Raw genomic sequence first — 20,284 nt, 5'->3', positions numbered from 1 at the left:
ATTTTACTTATTTTTGCCTTTTGTATAATTCAGCAGGCAATGCAATGAATGGGAATTTCAGAAACCACAAAACTTTAAAATTTCTGTTAACAGTAAATTGGATATTATAAATAGCAGTTACTGTGTGACAGCAGTAAACAATAGTTTGCACGATTTAATGAGTTTAACTTCAGCACTGGCTTAATAGACCAAATGGTTTGCTCCTGAGCTATTACATTATAAAGCTTCAGCTTATAAATCTTGCCCACCAATATCTGTTTTGTTTTCAGCAACGGGTTTGCTCAAATGGTTTGATGGTTTGATTATTCAGTAATGCCTGATCGATTGAGGAGCTTCTGATGTTTACTTATTTGAATGGGCAAGTGAGTATCTTCTAGTCTGCACTCAAAAATGTTGCCTGCTTGCTTCCTGCTTCCAGCTTACACAGTCAGTCTGACTCCCCAGTCACCGTGTTTCCTTCCCCACAGTCTCCTCACTCCCTGCACAGCGACGAAGAACCGAAGTTTCTTACAAGAAAGAGACTTTTTCAACGGAGGAATTATTGTATGGATCTTTGGTTAGACAAAGCTTTGTTGATTCTGATCTCAGTATGACAGAAACTAAATAATAAATTAAACATAAATCATTGGAGAAGGTGCAAAATGATTCATGGGAATAAAAACAGAAAAACTGAACAATTGTGGATCCTTTCTCAAAGAAAGATGATACTGAGTATAGACCGATGGGAGGTTTTAAGATGACAAAGGGTTTTCATTAGGCTGGCAAAGGAAAGGAAGAAGACCATTGAATCCATTGAGTTATGGCATAGAAACAGACTCTTTGACCCATTATAAAGTAATTCCATACTTCATGACATTGTGGCTACATAATATCTCAATATACTTCAGTACATTTGGTTAACAAAATTCTTTCGACTACTGGTATAAAATAAACAAATAACCTCCATCGATTGGTATTTCAGAAGAAACTCTGAGTTCCATCACCTTGAGAGAGCTTGGATCCAGATCCGAATGGAACTCCGGAAAATCTGATTCTATTGTTTAAACTATGACTTCCAGCCCTGGCTCCCGGCCTTCAGAAATAGACTCTGTCCACCTACCAGATCAATTTCCTTTAACATGTTGGTAGCTACCCTTTAATGTCCCAGATTTCAGAAAATACAACCAATGGTTTATATAATCTCCCCTCAGAACTTAATGCTTGGATTTTCCATCAACCTATTCCAAATTCCCTTCCTCACCCAGCCTCATTTCCTGCCAATTTTTCCTTCATATGCATTGAAAAAGTTTCCAAAACTAGCAATCAAAGATGCAATACTTTTACTAAAAGGTACAATAAGAAATTCAAGAGTAACTTCTGTAATCGAGGTGGCTGAAATGTGATATTTCCATTGACAAGACATTGAAATGAATAAATGCAAAATCCACAAGGGAGAAAGGAACAGGAGGATATACTGTTAGAATTGGATGACAAAGGGATGGAAGGGGGTGTATGCAGAGAATAAAACCCTGCTACAGTAAGTTGAGCTGAATGGTTTGCTTTGTGATGTGAATGCTATGTACTTACCTAGAGTGGATGTCCAATCTATTTTGGTTCAATGGAACAGGCAGAAACAGTGCAGCTTGACTTGCTTCATGGGAAAATCATGAAAAGCATTTTAAGGCCAAGAATGCAGAAATGAAGCACTCTCCTTTCATCTTGGCTCTTCCAAAACTTTTATCAAAGAAAGGAATGGATGCAACAAGCTTCCTGCCTCTCTCCTGTAGAAATTCTGCCCGGAAAAAACTTGTTAGTAACAAGCACCTTTTATTTCTGAAACCCTGTTCATCCTGTAAATTCACTATTTCAGAATGAGTGACATTAGGATATTGAAGAATGGGAGACTAAGAGACTGGGGTACTGGGAGATTGAAGACTGAGCAGCAAGCCCTGACAAAGGTACCCAGAGCTGGAGTCTGTCGGCCAGGCAGTAGAATGGGTCTGGCCCAGGAATGGATGGCTGTTCTCTGCTGGGTATCATATGCCCACAACATCTCTTGTTTGAGACAGATCGACTCCACCTCCAACTTTCCCCCTGTTATGTACAATTTACAGACCTGATCTTTATAAACTTAGGAAGTAATTTTATCCATGAAATAGGACCTTAAAATTAGTACAAGTAGACTCCACCTGTGTTAGTTTGTCATCTGAAACTGGAAGACAATTTCAACATGGAAATCAGTGGTTCTGAAATCAGTACACAGAACATGGAGATAACTTTGAACTGATTTAGAACCATCTTCAGATGCAGTTGTATTGGTGAAATAGATATTCTTCATAATCACATTTGTTGATCAAAATGACAAATGCTCTGAAATGCAAACTCGTTCATTTGATTCTTCATTCAGAGGCCTCTTCAATTTAAATGCTCATCAGCTGGTTGCAAATATTAAAGCCAAAACAGCTTCACCCGTAAGAAGTGTTGATAAAGCTCAGGAAGAATAAAGCCATTAGTTTACCATAAAGCCGCTCCACTGTCTACTGAAACATGTATAAATATTAAAATCAGTGTCCTCTTTAAAGGGATCTGCAGAGGTGACAGCACATCTATGGCTGATTACACCATATGAACATTTCTCTTTTACAAATAGAACCCTACCTGTTAGGTAAAAATATCTAAAAGGGTCCATGTGGGTTAGATTTCTATGGCTCCCATCATTGCTAACCCCAAGTCTACATGGACCCTTTTAGATTTTTATCTGTGGCTTGATTATATTGAGAATTTGCCCGTTTTCACTGCCCCCAAACACTATGTTCCAGACCAGCGAGCTGCCTGTCGCCTCAGCACACTGATAGCACAGGCTCTGCACTAATCCAGAAATTAACCCAAGCTTCTCACTTTGTCATTAGCCATTGTGAAGTCGCCCTGCCCAAAAGCTCCATGGAGTGGGCCCCAACGAAAACAAATATATCTCCAAGATAAAATATGTGATTATAGCAAAGATGAGAGTGAATGTATTCCGTGCGATCTACCTGCTGCAAAACTACAGGCAAATTCAATAGATTTGCATAATTATCTTCTTGCATAATTTCCAGCTTTATTTGAATGAACATTGTGACAGAGAGCATTTGGTAAACACAGTCCTTCCACACTCCATTCATTCACTCACACATTCTGCTGCCGTTGCAGTGTGCGCACACACTTCGAAATCTTCCCTCACAAAGATCCTCACAATGGGTCCTAAACCGAGCCGAGGCACTCGGAGTGGCTTTATGGTACCTTTCCCACCATATAAGGCAGAATAGTCCATTTCTTTAGTAATGGGGATCTGTAAATGTGTACATGTTGTTTGTATACTGGATTTAAAGTAGATACTTCTTTATATTTTGTAATATGATTGTAACTACATTGTGGGGTGCATCACATTCTAATTTATGTGCAGTGCAAAATAAAAAGGAGCTCTTCGCCCTCAGTGAGAGAGAGAGAGAAATAGACAGAGAGATAGTGATGCACCATCAATAACTCTTGGAGACGTGAGGCAAGATATAGGCTTTTATTGGCTGGAAGAAAGAACAAGCAGCAATTGACCACCAGACTACATCCTGGAGACTGAGGCTGGGGCGGTGTCTCCAATCGCCTTTGTACTGGGGTCCGTGGGAGGAGCCACAGGAGCAGTCAGCGGAGGGGGGGGCATGTCCAGACAGGTATATGTAGTTTGTAGTTCACAACATTCACCCCCCCCCCCCTTTGTTTTAAAAGAGAGTCCCCATGGGGCGAAGTTTCTTACAAGTATATTTACAGGTTAAGTCTATCAGGTGGTCGAATCAGTCGCTGCGATTTACGTAGCACCAGCTGAGATTGCACAGATGCCGGTGGTGATTGCACCGGAGACGGAGGTTGTGCTGGTTCCAGCCTAACTGGAGGTGTCAGCCCACTAGGCGTCAGTGATCCCTCATGCGTGTGCGAGGAGCCCGGTATATGCGTGTGCGAGACACCCGGTATAGGAGTGTTGTTAGGAGTCTGTGTAGGGCTTGGTGTGCGCGGTGTCACCTCGGGTACAGGGTTCATAGTTACCGTGGAGTGTTCGGGGTAGTGGTCTGCTGCTCCTGCGGGCACCAGGTCGTGGACGGAGACCGTGTCCTCCTGCCCATCAGGTAAGACCACGTAGGCATACTGGGGGTTCACATGTAGTAGGTGAACCCTCTCGATCAGCGGGGAGTATTTATTACTCCACGCATGTTTCCAGAGCAGCACTGGCCCTGGGGACATCAGCCAAGCCGGTAGAGTGGTCCCAGTGGCAGACTTCCTGGGAAAAGAAAATAGGCGCTCATGAAGGGTGGCATTGGTGGACGTACGTAACAGGGAGCGGATAGAGTGGAGTGCCTTGGGGAGGACCTCCTGCCATCAAGAGACCGGCAACCCTTTTGACTTAAGGGCTAAAAGTGTGGCCTTCCACACTGTGGCATTCTCCCTCTTCACCTGTCTATCATTGACCTTGCAAGCTGGTGTGGGGTGCTTTGGTCAAGGGTTACGGAGGCCAGAGTTGAACCACCATCTTGGTGCCCGGTAAGCACCGGTGGGTCAGGGGCGGGGCGAGGTGGCGCCGACAAAGATGGCCGCCCCCATGTCTCACACAAGGCGAGCAGGCAAGATGGCGGCTCCCATGCCTCACACGCAGCGCTGCCCAACCCTGCTCATGGTTTAGACTTAAAGACCTTGGCGAAATGACCCTTCTTTCTGCAGCTGGAGCAGGTCGCTTTTCGGGCCGGGCAGCATTTTTGGGGGTGCTTTTCGAGTCCGCAGAAGTAACACTGCGCCGACTTGCGACTGGCAGCAGCTGTGGTCGGTTTCGGGGAGTTTGTGGACTCGCAATTGGCAGCAGCCGGTCGATTCGCTCGCGGGTGGCGGGGTCTGCAGTGTCCACGGGACCGGTGGGGGATCGCGCGGCTGGACAGTGTCAGCGTTGTGCAGAGCAGCCTCCAGGGTGTCGGCCATCTCGATGGCCGAGCGTAAGGTAAGATCGGCATTTTCCAGCAGCCACTGGCGCACGTACACTGACCTGATCCCTGTAATGAAGGCGTCTCGATATTCTGTGCCCTGCACCACCAATGTCTCTACACAATCCACCCAGATGTCTGTGGAATGCAACCCAGAAGCCATGGTGACCCTCTGGCTTACCGGCCATGTCACGAGTCCATAGCGTTGCACTGTGTCCGGGTTAATAAAACTCTCAGTGCTGCCCGTGTCAAACAGGCAGCTAGTCCTGTGCCCCTCCACCAGGATGTCTGTCATCGGGACTTTGCGCTACTGGTCATGCCTCAACTGTGCGTGCCTGTGCTATTGGGGCTGAACTTCCAGAGCCACCTCAAAAGTGTGACAATGGAGTATGACGGGCCCCTCCCACCACTCACTGTCAGGAATCCTCAGTTTTGTGGGACTTCGTCACATACCCCGCCACTGACCACACACACACACCGACCCACACGTCCCACCCAGCACCATGCCGACAGCTGCGCTACTGACACCACTTACAGCCTCTCCACCCTCAAGATCCCTCCCCCACCGCTGTTCGCCAAACTGACCCCCGACTGTAAACCTGTGGCAACTAAAAGCAGGAGGTACAGCGTGGGGGACAGGTCCTTCATTCAGTCGGAGGTGCAGCGGCTGCTCAGGGAGGGGATCATTGAGCCAAGCACAAGTCCTTGGAGGGCCCAGGTGGTCGTTGTTTGGACCGGGCAGAAAAATAGGATGGTCATGGACTATAGCCGTGAATAGATTCACGCAGCTTGACACGTACCCCCTACCCCGCATCACGGATATGGTCAACCAGATAGCTCAGTACAAGGTGTACTCGACAATAGATCTGAAATCTGCTTATCACCAGCTCCCCATCCGCCCAGAGGACTGCCCCTACACCGCCTTCGAGGCGGGCGGCAGGCTCTATCACTTCCTGCGCGTCCCATTCGGTGTCACGAATGGTGTCTCTGTCTTCCAGAGGGAAATGGACCGGATGGTGGACCAGTGCCAACTGACAGCCACATTTCCCTATCTGGATAACATCACCATCTGTGGTCACAACTGGCCAGGTCACAACACCAACCTCCAACGATTTCTCCAAGTGGCCGAAGCCCTGAACCTTACTTATAACAGGGACAAGTGTGTGTTCGGAACCACCCGACTCGCTCTCCTTGGGTATGTCGTGGAAAACGGGGTCATTGGCCCCGATCCCAATCGTATGCGCCCCCTGTTAGAACTCCCTCTTCCCACCACCCTCAAAGCCCTCAGACGGTGCCTGGGCTTCTTTTCCTATTACGCCCAATGGGTCCCCCATTACGCAGACAAGGCCTGCCCCCTGGTCAAGTCTACCACATTTCCCCTCTCTGCCGAGGCCCGCTCAGCCTTCAGCCACATTAAGGGGGACATTGCCAAAGCAACGATGCATTTGGTAGACGAGGCCATTCCCTTCCAAGTAGAGAGTGGCGCCTCCGATTTCGCGCTGGCTGTTACCCTCAACCAGACAGGAAGGCCGGTAGCATTCTTTTCTCCTACCCTTCAAGGCCCTGAAATTCGGCACTCCGCGGTGGAGAAAGAAGCCCAGGCCATAGTGGAGGATGTTAGGCACTGGAGGCACTATCTCACCAGCAAAAGGTTCACCTTGCTGACCGACCAGTGCTCAGTTGCGTTCATGTTCAGCAACCAACAGCGGGGCAAAATCAAAACTGATAAAAATGAGAATAGAACTCTCCACCTACAACTATGAACCTGTACCCGAGGTGACACCACGCACACCAGGCCCTACACAGACTCCTCACGACACTCCCATACCGGGCGTCTCACACCAGGAGCTCCACATGCTATTCCGCCATCAGTCCCTTGCAGTCGCAGACCCGCACGAGTGTCTGTAGGTACCCGGAAAAACTCCCCGCTCAACTCGCCGGTTCGCTGTCGCCTCGTCGCTAAGCAATGTCTTGCGTAGATGGTGTTCACTGGCTGCAGGTACTGTCTTTTGAGGGCGTCCAGTGCCCCTTGGTAGGTCAGCAGGTCTCTGATAAGGGAGAATAATTTCGGACCGACTCTGGAAAGGAGGATTTTGTACATTGTGGCAGGCTCAGTCACTGGAATCACTTCCAAGTATGATTGGAAGCATGCAAGCCAGAGTTTAAAGGCAAGAGCTGCTTCTGGAGCTTGAGGATCAAAGTCTAATTTTTCCGGATGTAAAATACTCTCCATGTTTTAAAACTTCCAGCCAATAAAATTGATGCACCATCAATAACTCTAGGAGACGTGAGGCGAGATATAGGCTTTTATTGGCTGGAAGAAAGAACAAGCAGCAATTGACCACCACACTACGTCCTGGAGACTGAGGCCGGGGCGGTGTCTCCAATTGCCTTTATACCGGGGTCTGTGGGAGGAGCCACAGGAGCAGTCAGCAGGGGTGGGGGGTGGGGGGGCGTGTCCAGACAGGTATATGTAGTTCACTACAGATAGATAGAAAGAGAGAAAGAGATAGATGGAGAGAGAGTGAGAGAGAGAGAGATAGAGAGAGAGAAAGAGAGAGAGAGATAAAGAGAGACAGTGAGAGATAGAGAGAGAGAGAGAGAGAGAAAGAGAGAGAGATAGAGTGAGAGAGACAGATAGAGAGAGAGGGAGAGAGAGAGAGGTAAGGGCTGTCAGGAATTTGCACTGGACAAAAATATAAGTATGGAGCTATTTAGTGTTTTCTGGTGAATATCTTTTTGTAAATCTTGGCTGTTTTCTTTTCACTATTTTCACTCATTTTTGTGAGCTGTTTTTTGACACACCTAATAATCGCCCTTGCATTGAAGTGCTAAGCCTTTTTTTTTGCTTTGGTCATAACCCACATATCTTACAAACATCAATTGTTAGATTCATTCAATGCCAATGAAATTTGAATACTTTATCTATGACGCAGAAAGGCTTTGCCTTAACTGTGGTAATGATGATTATATCATTCAAGTCTTGAGTGCATCCACACTTCTGATGAGCGAAGAGAATTTTCCAGTTTCAACAAATCAGCTTTCTGAGTGCGGGTGTTTCAAACTGGTTTGGGAAGAAACACCCTTAGCAATTTAACCAGAACGAAACTAACACCCATTGAATATAATCCTTTCATTTGCCCTGCCCAGGCAAGATCTTTGTGGCATGGTGTGTTTGCTGGATAGCCTCCAGGTTTGAGTGTAAAGGGGAAACTATTGGGGGTAGATATTTCTTTTAATTGGCAATGAGAACTTACATTAGTATAACAAATATGGTATTTATATCTGGCAAGCTGTAGCAAAATTGCAAAAAAAACCCCACAAAATAGCATCAGTTCAAAATTTATTTCTCGATTCAAATAAACTTCAAAATGTTTCATTTTTACTTGAAATATTTATAAGGGAGAGTAATGTTTAAGGCAAATTAGGGTAAGTTAAGGGTGCCTTCTATGGGGGCCAAGTTCAATTTTCAAGATGACGGGGAACAAAGTTCTGCCGGAATCGAGCAGATTGCTGTATGTTTATTTATTCTCACTGGGTTACAGGATGTTTTACTGCAGGTGTTCTTCAAAATTGCAATTTGCTGAATTCAGTGTGCCAGCACAAAGCTTCACCTGCCAGCGGCACCCATCAGGAAATCACAGTGAAAATGTCCACTACTCCCTAATATGCACAGCTGACAGGTGAAGTTTGAGTGAGTACAGTGCATTCCAGATGATCGGGACACATTGGGACCAGTACATTTTCACCCAATTGAGCAGCTGCCCGAATTAGCCAAAGTTTTGTGAGAATAGTTAAAAGGCATACAAAGGACAAGTTATAACAAAATGTGTATTTTAATGAAATACAGAAAAAATTAGAATATTACCAATACAAGTACAGTACTATAAAACTGTGTATTAGTTCCTAAAGATTATCAACGAAGGAATCTATCCACCACATGCTGCTGTGTTCTTATGATGGACCGTAAATGACCAAAATCAGCACAGGCACCTGGTGCAGATAATGGACTGTCTTCAATGATTGAATCCTACAAATCTTCATTTTCATTGTAATAGTCTAGGTGATTGAGGATATCTTTAAATTCATCATAGCTCTTAACTTGTTTAAGCAATGAAATTGGTTCATTTTCACTCTGTCGTTTCTGGCATCTCCAAGCCTCAATGCTTGAAAACGCAGTGAGCAAACCAGTTCTGAATTGTCTTGTTGCTCATTTATCAACAACTAACAGTGACAAAAATTACAGCTTTTTGAACACAAACCTGTGCAACTGATGCTATTTTACAACTGTTTGCTCTAAGCACTGTGTAGTGTCTAACGGCCGCACAAATTCACATGACTCACGTTAGTTAGAAACTGTTTGACCACTGTCTCCCGTCCCAATTAAGCTGCATAGTGTCCCAAATAAATAATACTGGCTATTTTCTCAATTAGTTTTTGTTCTTCAAGAGTTCTCCCACATAAGCCGTTGCCCTGATTAACCGATGGGCCAATTAACCAGAATCTTCTGGATTTGGAAGATCAGCTGGTGGAAGGAATACTTCCCTGGCTTTTCTATCATGTTCCCCTCTTGGTGTGGGAGAGTCCGGTCAAGGCAGCATGCGTCAGTCAACCCCACATTGCTGCAAACAGCAGCTCAGACTTGTCTGCCACGGAGGATTTAGTCAGTCTGAGAAAAGGAGTGCTGTATGAACTACAAAGCAAGAATGGGTGTGGCCGATGACTTGATGATGGATGAGAAGCAAAAAGGTGGTCAGCTGCAAAAACAGACATTTGGAAGACATTAGTGTTGTGTTTCTAATATTTCAGTAATATTTGAGTAATCTTGTAAATATGTTGTTGATTAAGCATTCTTGGTTGTTTAAATCATTCACTATAGGTTATATGCATGACCCGTGACTTGCATACGTCGTGACACTACCATGTGATATGTATGCACCTCGTGTAAGCAGAAATATAGACTCACATTTCAGGCTCCAGTGTCTTCCTTTGAATTACTTTAATGTTTTGAGGTTACAAAACTTAACCATTGGGCTTGCATGTGAAAATTAGCTCCTGTTCTTGATCATATTTTGCAGCCATTCGACACAGCCAAAGGATCTGTGACAGAACGTGTTACTTTGCTCTGCGCTGTTGAACCTGGTGCTTTATTAAACTCAAGTTCACGGTGTTTGTTTGTTCTTTATGTGCCATGTTGTATGATATGGGCAATCATGTTCTTTCTATGACCATGATTGTTCTGGGCAGATTTTTCTACAGAAGTGGTTTGCCATTACCTTCTTCTAGGCAGTGTCTTCACAAGATGGGTGACCCCAGCCATTATCAATACCCTTCAGAGATTGTCTGCCTGGTGTCAGTGGTCGCATAGCCAGGAAATGTTATGCACCAGCTGCTCATACAACCATCCACCACCTGCTCCCAAAGCTTCACATGACCCTGATCGGGGAGGCTAAGCAGATGCTACACCTTGCCCAAGGGTGACCTGTAGGCTAGCGGACAGAAGGAGCACTTTTTATCCCCTTTGGTAGAGATGTATCTCCACCGTGCCACCCAAGAAATTCACAACAGGATATTGGAAATCTGCACAAATTTCAGGAGTAGAACTCATAGAGTCAGTAAAATTAACACAATAAGGAATTTATTATTGATAACATTCCTTCATTCAAAACATCAGAAGTCAGGATGTTTGCCAATGATTGCACTAAATTCAGTTGCATACACAACTGCTTAACAAATGAAGCGGTCCAGGACTGCATGCAGCAAGACCTAAACATCATCAAGGAATGGGCTGAGAAGCACAGGTGAAGTGGCGGACAGTGACTCCTTCCACTGAGGGAAGCACCAACAGCCTACTTTCAACAGTATTGCTGTTATCAAGTCCTCCACTCACGGTATGTCAAAGGTCATTATTGACCAGAAACTTATTCAGTCCAGCCACATGTATGCCATGGCTAGAAGAGCAGGTCAGAGGCTGGGTATCTTGTGACTCACACCTCCTGACGTTGCGAAGTCTTTCCACTATTACAAGGCAGTGTGGTGGGATACCATCCACCTGCCCAGGTTTCAAGATCCATTGATGAATGGTTGATCGGCACTTCATCAACTATTCTAAACGTTCATTTACTCTGCCACAGTAACACTGTGTATCATCTACAAAGTCGTCTGTAATCACATGCCTAGGCCATTCTAACAGACTCCATAATGTAAGACCAAGGAAGCAGGTACACAGGAACACTACCACCTGACTCTTCCTTCCAAGTCATCCACAATCCTGCTTGGAAATAAATTACTGGCCCTTCATTGCCGTAGGTCTAAATCCTGGAAATGCCTATGCAATACCACTGTGGGAGTGCCTTCATCAAAGAGAGACTTCATTGATTCAAGAAAGCAGCTTGTCATAGGGCTGGGCAATAAAAGCTAGCATTGTCAGTGGCTCCCTGCTGCAAAAAAACCCATAAGTTTTAATAATAGAATCAATCTTTCACATTGCAGATTCTCTAATCTAGCTTATCAGAGGACCTTACATGATATGATAACAACATTTAAAAAGCATTTAGACTGCCAGATGCACTGGCAGCAAATGGAGGGATTCCAGCCATGTGCAAGGAGATGCGATTAGCTTGGATTGGCATTATGGTCAGCACAGGAATGGTGGGCCAAGCTGAGGTTGTGAACTGAGTCATTTGGAAGCAGTAGCAGAGAGATGCGGAAGTTCACTTTTCAGATTTTGGAGAATCTATTTCTCCGTTCCCAGCACTCAAATGGGCAGGAATATTTTATACTTTTTTAACTCAGACAACAATAAATGTTTAACTCTAGTTTCTTAGATATAATTGCCTACTTAACTGTAGCATTTTGAGTGTGAACTGATACTAACTTTTTGGATAATTACCTATTTACAACGGAAGCACATCCCAGCAAGCAGAGCCCCTTTTAATATTCGAACACTGGTGGCTGGTCCAGGAGCTTCTGACCATAAGCTGCAGACACAAAGGGTAACACTCTTTCGTTACAATGTTAAGGATTGACTCCCTATATATATATATATATATATATATATATATCTATGTATGCAGCCAAAGTATTAACTGACAAAATGGGCCTATCCTGAACCATGCATTAAGTGGTAGAGACACAAGAGAGATGGAAGATATTGGAAATCTGGATCAACACACACACATGCACTAAACATTGGAAGAGCTCAGCAGGTCAGGCAGCATCTATGGTGGGAAATACGCAGTCAACATTTCAGGCCAAGACCCTTCATCAAGACATTCGAATCAAATGAAATGGCAAGGATACACCTTTAACAATGTGTTGATATACAGCAGTAGATAATGGCCCCCCTAATCCCATCATGAAGGTTTCAATGAGAGGTTTCAAAGTGTAAGGTATTGATAAATGAAAATGCCACACCCAGGTTTTGCTAAAACTGTTCAGTACTTTATACCATCTGCAATAAAGTAGCCATTGAGCCAGATCGCATGGAGGCTAAAGGAATTCTTTCCAAGGTTGAGTGGAGCCCATGGACAATGCCAGTGATCCCAGTAGCCAAGAGGAATGGGCCTGTCAGGATCTGTGGCGATTTTAAGGTCACCATCAACCCAGTACTGCAAGTATATCAATATCCTCTGCCCAGGATAGAGGATATCGCTATAAACCTTTTTGGAGGAAAACACTTCAGCAAAGTGAACTTAACTGAAGCCTACCTACAGATGGAGATGGAAGACGAGCCCAAAGTGTTTCTCACCATAAACGCTCACAAAGGGTTTATCACTATAACAGGCTTTACTTTTGGAGTAGCATTTACACCTGCACTCTGGCAGAAGGCTGTGGACCAGGTGCTGCAAGACTGCCCAGGCACTCAGTGTTACCTGGATGATGCCATAAGTTTGATAAAGAACATCTCCAAGCTCTCAGGACAGTGTTAAGAAGATTACAAGGTTGTGGGCTCAGAACATGACACAACAAGTATGGATTATTTAAGCCAAGCATCACTTACTGTGATCATACCATTGACACACAAGGTTTACACAAGTGTTGAGAAAATACAAGCAGTGGTGGAGCCCCAAGGGTAAAGGACCTATCATAGTTGTGTCCTTTTTAGGACAATTGCCATAACAGGTTCCTGCCAAGCCTGGCTACTGTGCCCCACCCCCTGAACTCATTACTACAAATTAGGAATGACGATAGACAAAGCAGAATGAGTTGACTTTCCAAAAGACAAAGGAAATGGTGGTGTTAAACACTGTACTTACACATTATGATCTACATTGTCCAGTGAGGCTTTCTTGTGACAGCTTGCATTATGTTATAGATGCAGTCATGTCACATGTTATGAGTGATGGAAGAGAACGCCCCATAGCCTTTGTATCCCATTCCCTTACCACTGCAGAGAAAATTTACACGCAGATTGACAGAGAGGCCTTGAGCCTGGTTTGGAGTGTAAAACATTTTAACCAGTACTTGTATGGGAGAGAGCTTACTCTCATTACTGATTATCAACTACTAGTGTCAATTTTTAACCTTCATAAGGATGTTCCACTAACAGCAACAACATGAATACAGAAATTGGCTCTGTGTCTTGGAAGATACAATTATAAGATCAAATTCAAGAGGACAACTAACCATGGAAATGCTGATGGATTGTCCTGTTTACCTTTGGGAAAGGAAATACCTGAAAAGTGTACAAAAAGGACACTCCATATGATCTATTCTCCTAATACAAATCAAATTTCCCTAGTATGGCAGAAGGATGTTGATGAATGGGGCAATTTTAAATTTGCAATGCTGTGGATGTCTATATAGTAGTTGTATGATATATATATATATATATATATATATATATATATATATACATAGATGCATTCTATATTAAGTTGGAGTTTATAGCTAAGCAGGGAGGAGTGTTGTGTATTTAATAATTTCAATAATATTGTAAATATATTGTTTGATTTGTGTTCATTTACACAATTCATTTGGGTTAGTTGTAGAAGTATGTGAATGATATACGTCGTCACACCACCACATCATTTGCGTGCATCTTGCTAAAGCAAAAACAAATCTAAGGCACGCGTTCCTGGCTCCATGTTTTTGCTTTCAATTAGTTTTATGCTTTGGAGTTACAAAGCATAACAGCCTCCAGCTACTTCAGTTACACTTCTCACTAGACTGGAGTCTGGCGTGATCATGGTTAAATAACGAACAGATTGCTACTTTAACAATAAATCATTAATTGTTGATTTTGCCTTGATCACAGATTGGCAAAAATATTTTCATGATTATTAATCAGGGTTAACCTTGCACTCAAGGTCAGTAAGACCAAAAGACCTGTTTGTGGACTTCAGAAAGGGTAAGATGGGGGAACACAGATCAATCCTCATAGAGGGATCAGAAGTGGGGAGAGTGAGCAGTTTCAAGTTCCTGGGTGTCAATGTCTCCAAGGACCTAACCCTGATCCAATATATTAATGCAGCTATGAAAAAGGCAAGACAGAGGCTATATTCCATTAGGAGTTTGAGGAGATTTGGTTTGTCACCTAAAACACTTGAAAGCTTATCCAGATGTACAGTGGAGAGCATTCTGACTGGCTGCATCACTGTCTGGTATGGGGGGGGGGGGGGGTGCTACTGCACAGGATCCAAAGAAGCTACAGAAAGTTGTAAAATTAGTTAGCTCCATCATGGGTACTAGCCTTCAAAGTATTCAAGACATCTTCAAGGAGCAACGCCTCAGAAAGGTGGTGTCCATTATTAAGGATCCCCATCACCCAGGACATGCTCTCTTCTCGTTGTTACCATCAGGTAGGAGGTACAGAATCATGAAGTCACACACTCAGTGATTCAGTAACAGCCTCTTCCCCTCTGCCATCCGATTCCTAAATGGACATTGATCTCATGAACACGACCTCAATTTTTTTTATTTCAGTTTTTGCACTAATTTCATATATATATATATACATATTTACTGTAATTCAATTATTTTTTCTATACTTAAGTATTGCATTGTACTGTTGCCACTAAGTTAACAAATTTCACGACATGCTGGTGATATTAAATCTGATTCTGATTCTGATTAATTAATAAATCAATCACCACAGAGAAATTCTAAAATGGAATAGACAGAATGGGTTGATTCTTTTGTAGTTTTCAGATGTTTTACTGAGGTATGTTCCATAACTGCCAAATGAACACAGTGATGTAAAGCAGGATAATATTTCCATAATTGATTTATGCTTACTTACATTATATATTTTGACAAGTGATTAAACCATTTTAATGGCATTTTATCATTAATTTGTATAACCCTGAATAGTTGACTCAATAAAACTTAAGAGATAAGGAAGAAAAGTTTATTTTCCCCGTTGAAGTCATTAAATTTTGCCAAGCCTGAATATATTTTGTCACCAAGAAGACTTCCCAGGTGAAGTATATGGTTATCTTTTCTTTGGGAATAAATGGTTGCAATTTATTTTCACATTATCGTCATTGTTTTGGTTTTGATAGTGTAAATGATATAGGAACAGATCAAAAAATGGGCACTTCTGGTGCAGTGGTAGTGGAAACTGAGTGCTGTTGGGAGTTAATGAATCATCTGATAGTCTACATGAATCGAAAATTTGGAAAATCTCATCCATCTGATAGAAGTGATCTATTACAATTTCAGTAGAGGTAACTTAAACACATTTGTCAATGTATTAATCTATCTTTAGTTGCCTCACAACTAAATGATTCACCCTATGTGAATAGCAAAATTGCCGCGATATCGGCAAATAATTATGAATTTAGAGACATAAAATCCCCTTACTTATCTAAATGTCAGAGTAACTATTTGAAGACATCCTCCATTTCTGCTCTGATAATTATTTTTGTAACGCATTGACCTTGAATCTCTAACCATCTGGTCTTCAACGTTATTTCAGTGATGTCATGATTTAGAGCTGAAATGGTTGCTTGTAAGCTATTCTTCCAGTCTGCTTGCTCTTTTGAATAACTTAGATGCAACTTTAAAAGATTCAAGGTTTCTCCCAGTGGAATGCATATGAGCTGTCAAATCTTGTGTTCATTTTGCAAACTATGTTTTTGAAGTAAAATTGTTTATGTTTCATCAATATTATGTAAGAGCATAGTTGACATCAATAATATCTGTAAAGTGCCCCTTCATTTTATTCAATAAGATGAGGGTAAAAAGAAGTTCAACTCAGTGAAGATATCAGTTGGCATGCATGCTCAAAATACTCTTTGTCTTTTATTTTGCTCTGCTTTACTCTGGAAGCCAGTCTAATAGATTTAAAAAGTTGCCTATGATTAAACTGGCAGGGTCCTGTTTGTGAATTCTCCCCATGACCATGTGGATTTTCTCTGGGTGCTTGTTTCCTCCACAATCCAAAGATGTACCAGTTGGTCATTGTAAATTGTCCAATGATTAGGCTAGGGTTAAATCGGGATTGCTGGGCAGTGTGGCTCAAAGGGCCAGAAGGGCCTCTTCCACACTGTATCTCAGTAAGTGAATAGACATCAGCCATGATGGAATGGCTGAGCAGACTCAATGAGCCAAGTGGCTCATTTCTGCTCCTGGTCCTATGTAAGAAAATAGAGATCAAGGCTTGCTGTAGTATTCAACGGATCAAGCACATAATGAAGGCTCAGAGGTAACAATACAGCAGAAGGATGGAAGGTAATGCTTGTCATCAATCACTAAAAACACTGTTCTACCTACAGGGGATGGAGAGAAGTACAGTTCCTCCACTATTTTGTGTGTGTTGCTTGTCACATTATTTGAGTTAGCATTAACTTTCATCAGTTCTTCGAGTTTTCAAATAAACTTATTATTTTAAAATTTGGTATTAATGATTTCTGGTTATTTAAGTATTGGTTAGGTAAATAAGTTCATAGAAATGAAAGTGAGTTGTGAAGAGGAGATAAACTGGTAACTGCTAAATTAGTTTATAATCAGAATTAGGTTTATTATCACTGGCATATGTCGTGAAATTTGTTAACTTTATGGCAGCAGTACAATGAAATACATGATAAATAAATATGAAGAAAAAAGCTGAGTTACATTAAGTGTAATGTATGAATCCATTTCTTTCAGAGCAATGACCCTCCCTTAGCACAACATATTTATCTGTCGCCTGCTCATGCACTTTGACCTGTTGTCTATGCATACACATTGTTCTCTCTTGCTCATTGCAATGTGATTACACCAGGTAAAGCCACCTCCCGTGTAACGTAATCGATATGTAAATGGTGGCGAGCACAAACCTGAATGTCAGAAAGTATCACGAGCTGTACTGACAGTTACGGAATGAAACAGGGAGAATAAACAGCATGAGAAAGCCATCATGGACACTAACAAAGGCGTGAGTACAGTGCATAGTAACAGTGAAAGATGCACTGAATTTAAAGTGAAAATCACACGGCGACGGTTTCAGTCAGGAAAATTGATGAACTTGATGGAGCTAATGAAGGTTGGGAGTCAGATATCAAGATGGTTGAATTGTATTGTAATGCAAACAACATGGAAGAACAAAATAATGCCCCTGAAATTCTTAGCTTAATGGGTGCAAGGTCATACAGTCTCTTATGCAACCTATTAGGTACATGGAGCTTAGGAAAGTAGAAAGCTATGCGGTAGGGTAATTCGAGGCAGTTTCTAGAATAGGTTGCATGGTCAGGACAACTATGGGCTGAAGGGCCTGTAATGTGCTGTAGATTTCTATGTTCTATGTTCTAGTAACCCCTTAAAAGCCAGCAAGCAAGACATTCAATTAAATTTATTACAATTTTACAGAATTACTTGAGCCCTAAGCTACTGGCAATAGCTGAGAGATTTAGATTTTTCAAAAGGAACCAGTCAAAAGATGAAAGTATTTCTGAATACATTGCAGAACTGTGCAAACTTTCCCAGTACTGAGACTTTAGAGGTGGACTTTCTGATGTATTATGGAACAGGCTTGTATGTGGCATGCATAATCAAAGCACTCAAAAGAGGCCACTATCAGAAAGAGATCTAAACTTAGAACAGGCATTGGCCATTGCAGTATCGTTAGAGATTGCAATAAAGGATGCAGCAGAACTATAGAAAAGGAGGCTAGAATGAGAAATGCCCACAATGTATCTGAATGGTGCAAAAACCCCAAAAAATTTTTTGATGTGGCAAATCCTACCATGATGCAAATGACTGTTGGTTCAAAGAAAAAATATGCAGGAAGTGTCACAGACAAGGTCACATAGAGAGAACATTCAAAACAGACACAAAGCATTACCGAGTGAAGTCTCAAACACAAAACTTAGCAAGTACATAAAGCTACTGAATGTAAAACAGAATCAGACAACACAGAGTCTGACAAAGGTGAATTGTCATGCCTAAAATTGCGTAGTATTACTGAAGCCAATCACAAAATCATCTGAATCACAATAGATGTGTCCGGTGTAAAACAGAAAATGGAGCTGGATACAGGGTCAGCTTTGTCCATATTTCCAGAGGCTGACTACAACGGACTATTTTCTAAGATAACATTAAAGAAGACTCAGTGATGTTAAGGACTTACACAGGCGAAAAAGTTTCTCCCAGAGGCAAACTGAAAGTGACTGTGACATATGGAGGCCAAATACTACTGTTAGAGCTTTACGTATTGAAAAGTGGAGGGTTAGTACTTTTCAGACGTGAATGGTTGAGAAAAATTCACTGATTGGAAAACTGAGTCTACTGGGCCTGAACACCTCCCTCTTCAACTGGATCCTAGACTTCCTCACTGGGAGACCTCAGTCAGTCTGGATCAGGAGCAGCATCTCCAACACCGTCACACTGAGCACGGGGGCCCCCTAGGGCTGTGTGCTCAGTCCACTGCTGTTCACTCTGCTGACCCACGACCGTGCTGCAACACACAGCTCAAACCACATCATCAAGTTTGCCAATGCCACGACCATGGTGGATCTCATCAGCAAGAACGACAAGTTAGCATACAGGGAGGAGGTGCAGCAGCTAATGGACTGGTGCAGAGCCAACAACCTGTCTCTGAATGTGAACAAAACAAAAGAGATGGTTGTTAACTTCAGGAGGGCACAGAGCGACCACTCTCTGCTGAACATCGATGGCTCCTCAGTACAGATCGTTAAGAGCACCAAATTTCTTGGTGTTCACCTGGTGGAGAATCTCACCTGGTCCCTCAACACCAACTCCATAGCAAAGAAAGCCCAGCAGCGTCTCTACTTTCTGCGAAGGCTGAGGAAAGTCCATCTCCCCTGATCAGACATGGAGACATCACGGATGCTCAAACGAAAAACACATCTGAGTCAACACGGTACATCCAATGCATTCCAGCCACCGGAGTTACCTCTTTGTGATGATCACATCACTAACAGCAATGTGACACCAGAAACAGAGAACATTGTCTTAGACAAGACACCTACCAAACCTGATGCCACTCCGCAGGTCCAGGGGCACCACCCTGAGAGAAACAGAGTGCCATCCAAAAGATTGAACCTTTAGAAATGTGAAGTTAGTGATCAACTGTTATTCTTATTTGGAACAGGGGTTGTGAAAGGGAAATTGAATGCTTTGTACATATACCATTTTATGTTGTATTAATCTAAAAGGGGAGGAAGTGTAATGTAGAAATCTATTTTTTTAGAGCAATGACCCCTCCCCCAGCACTACGCATTGACCTATTGTCTACACATACACATTGTTCTCTCTCGCTCATTGCAATGTGATTACACCGGTTAAACCCATCTCATGTGAGTGTGCTTTCATTTAATCCAGATGTAGTTGTGCACAGACACAACATTAAGCTTATATACAGTGCCTATAAAAAATATTCACCTCCATTGGAAGTTCTTATGTTTTATTGTTTTACAACATTGAATCACAATGGATTTAACTTGGCTTTTTTGACACTGATCAACAGAAAAAGACTCTTTTGTGTCAAAGTGAAAACAGATTTCTGCAAAGTGACCCGAATTAATTACAAATATAAAACACAAAATAATAGGTAAGTATTCATGTGACACACCAAACCATCATTGGTGCAGCCAATTGGTTTTAGAAGTAACATAATTAATCAGTTAAATGGAGATCAGTTTTTGGAGACTGGTGTTTCAGTTAATTATAATAAAAATACACCTGTATCTGGATGGTCCAACTGCTGGAGAGTCAGTATCCTGGCAAAAACTACACCATGAAGACAAAAGAACACTCCAAGCAACTCTGCCAAATGGTTCCTGAAAAGCACAAGTCAGGAGATGGATACAAGAATATTTCCAAGTCATTGAATATTCCTTGGTGTACAGATAACTTTATCATCA

At 42.6% G+C, this 20,284-nt stretch overlaps 1 long non-coding RNA gene across 1 annotated transcript; it reads right to left on the bottom strand.

Moving 5' to 3' along the window:
- Nucleotides 1-8,060: 8,060 nt before the first annotated feature.
- On the bottom strand, nucleotides 8,061-13,288 carry LOC132390827 (uncharacterized). The gene is made up of 3 exons (XR_009511019.1): nucleotides 13,235-13,288; nucleotides 11,869-11,956; nucleotides 8,061-9,733 (listed from the first exon to the last, which is right to left on the bottom strand). It is a non-coding gene; the product is annotated as an uncharacterized LOC132390827 (long non-coding RNA).
- Between the last annotated feature and the right edge of the window lie 6,996 nt (nucleotides 13,289-20,284).

The sequence above is a fragment of the Hypanus sabinus genome, chromosome 3 (genome assembly GCF_030144855.1).
Source record: "Hypanus sabinus isolate sHypSab1 chromosome 3, sHypSab1.hap1, whole genome shotgun sequence".
In the NCBI taxonomy this organism is placed as follows: Eukaryota; Metazoa; Chordata; class Chondrichthyes; order Myliobatiformes; family Dasyatidae; genus Hypanus; species Hypanus sabinus.
Note: the sequence above shows the minus strand (reverse complement) of the source record. Positions and strands in the feature narration are given on the sequence as shown.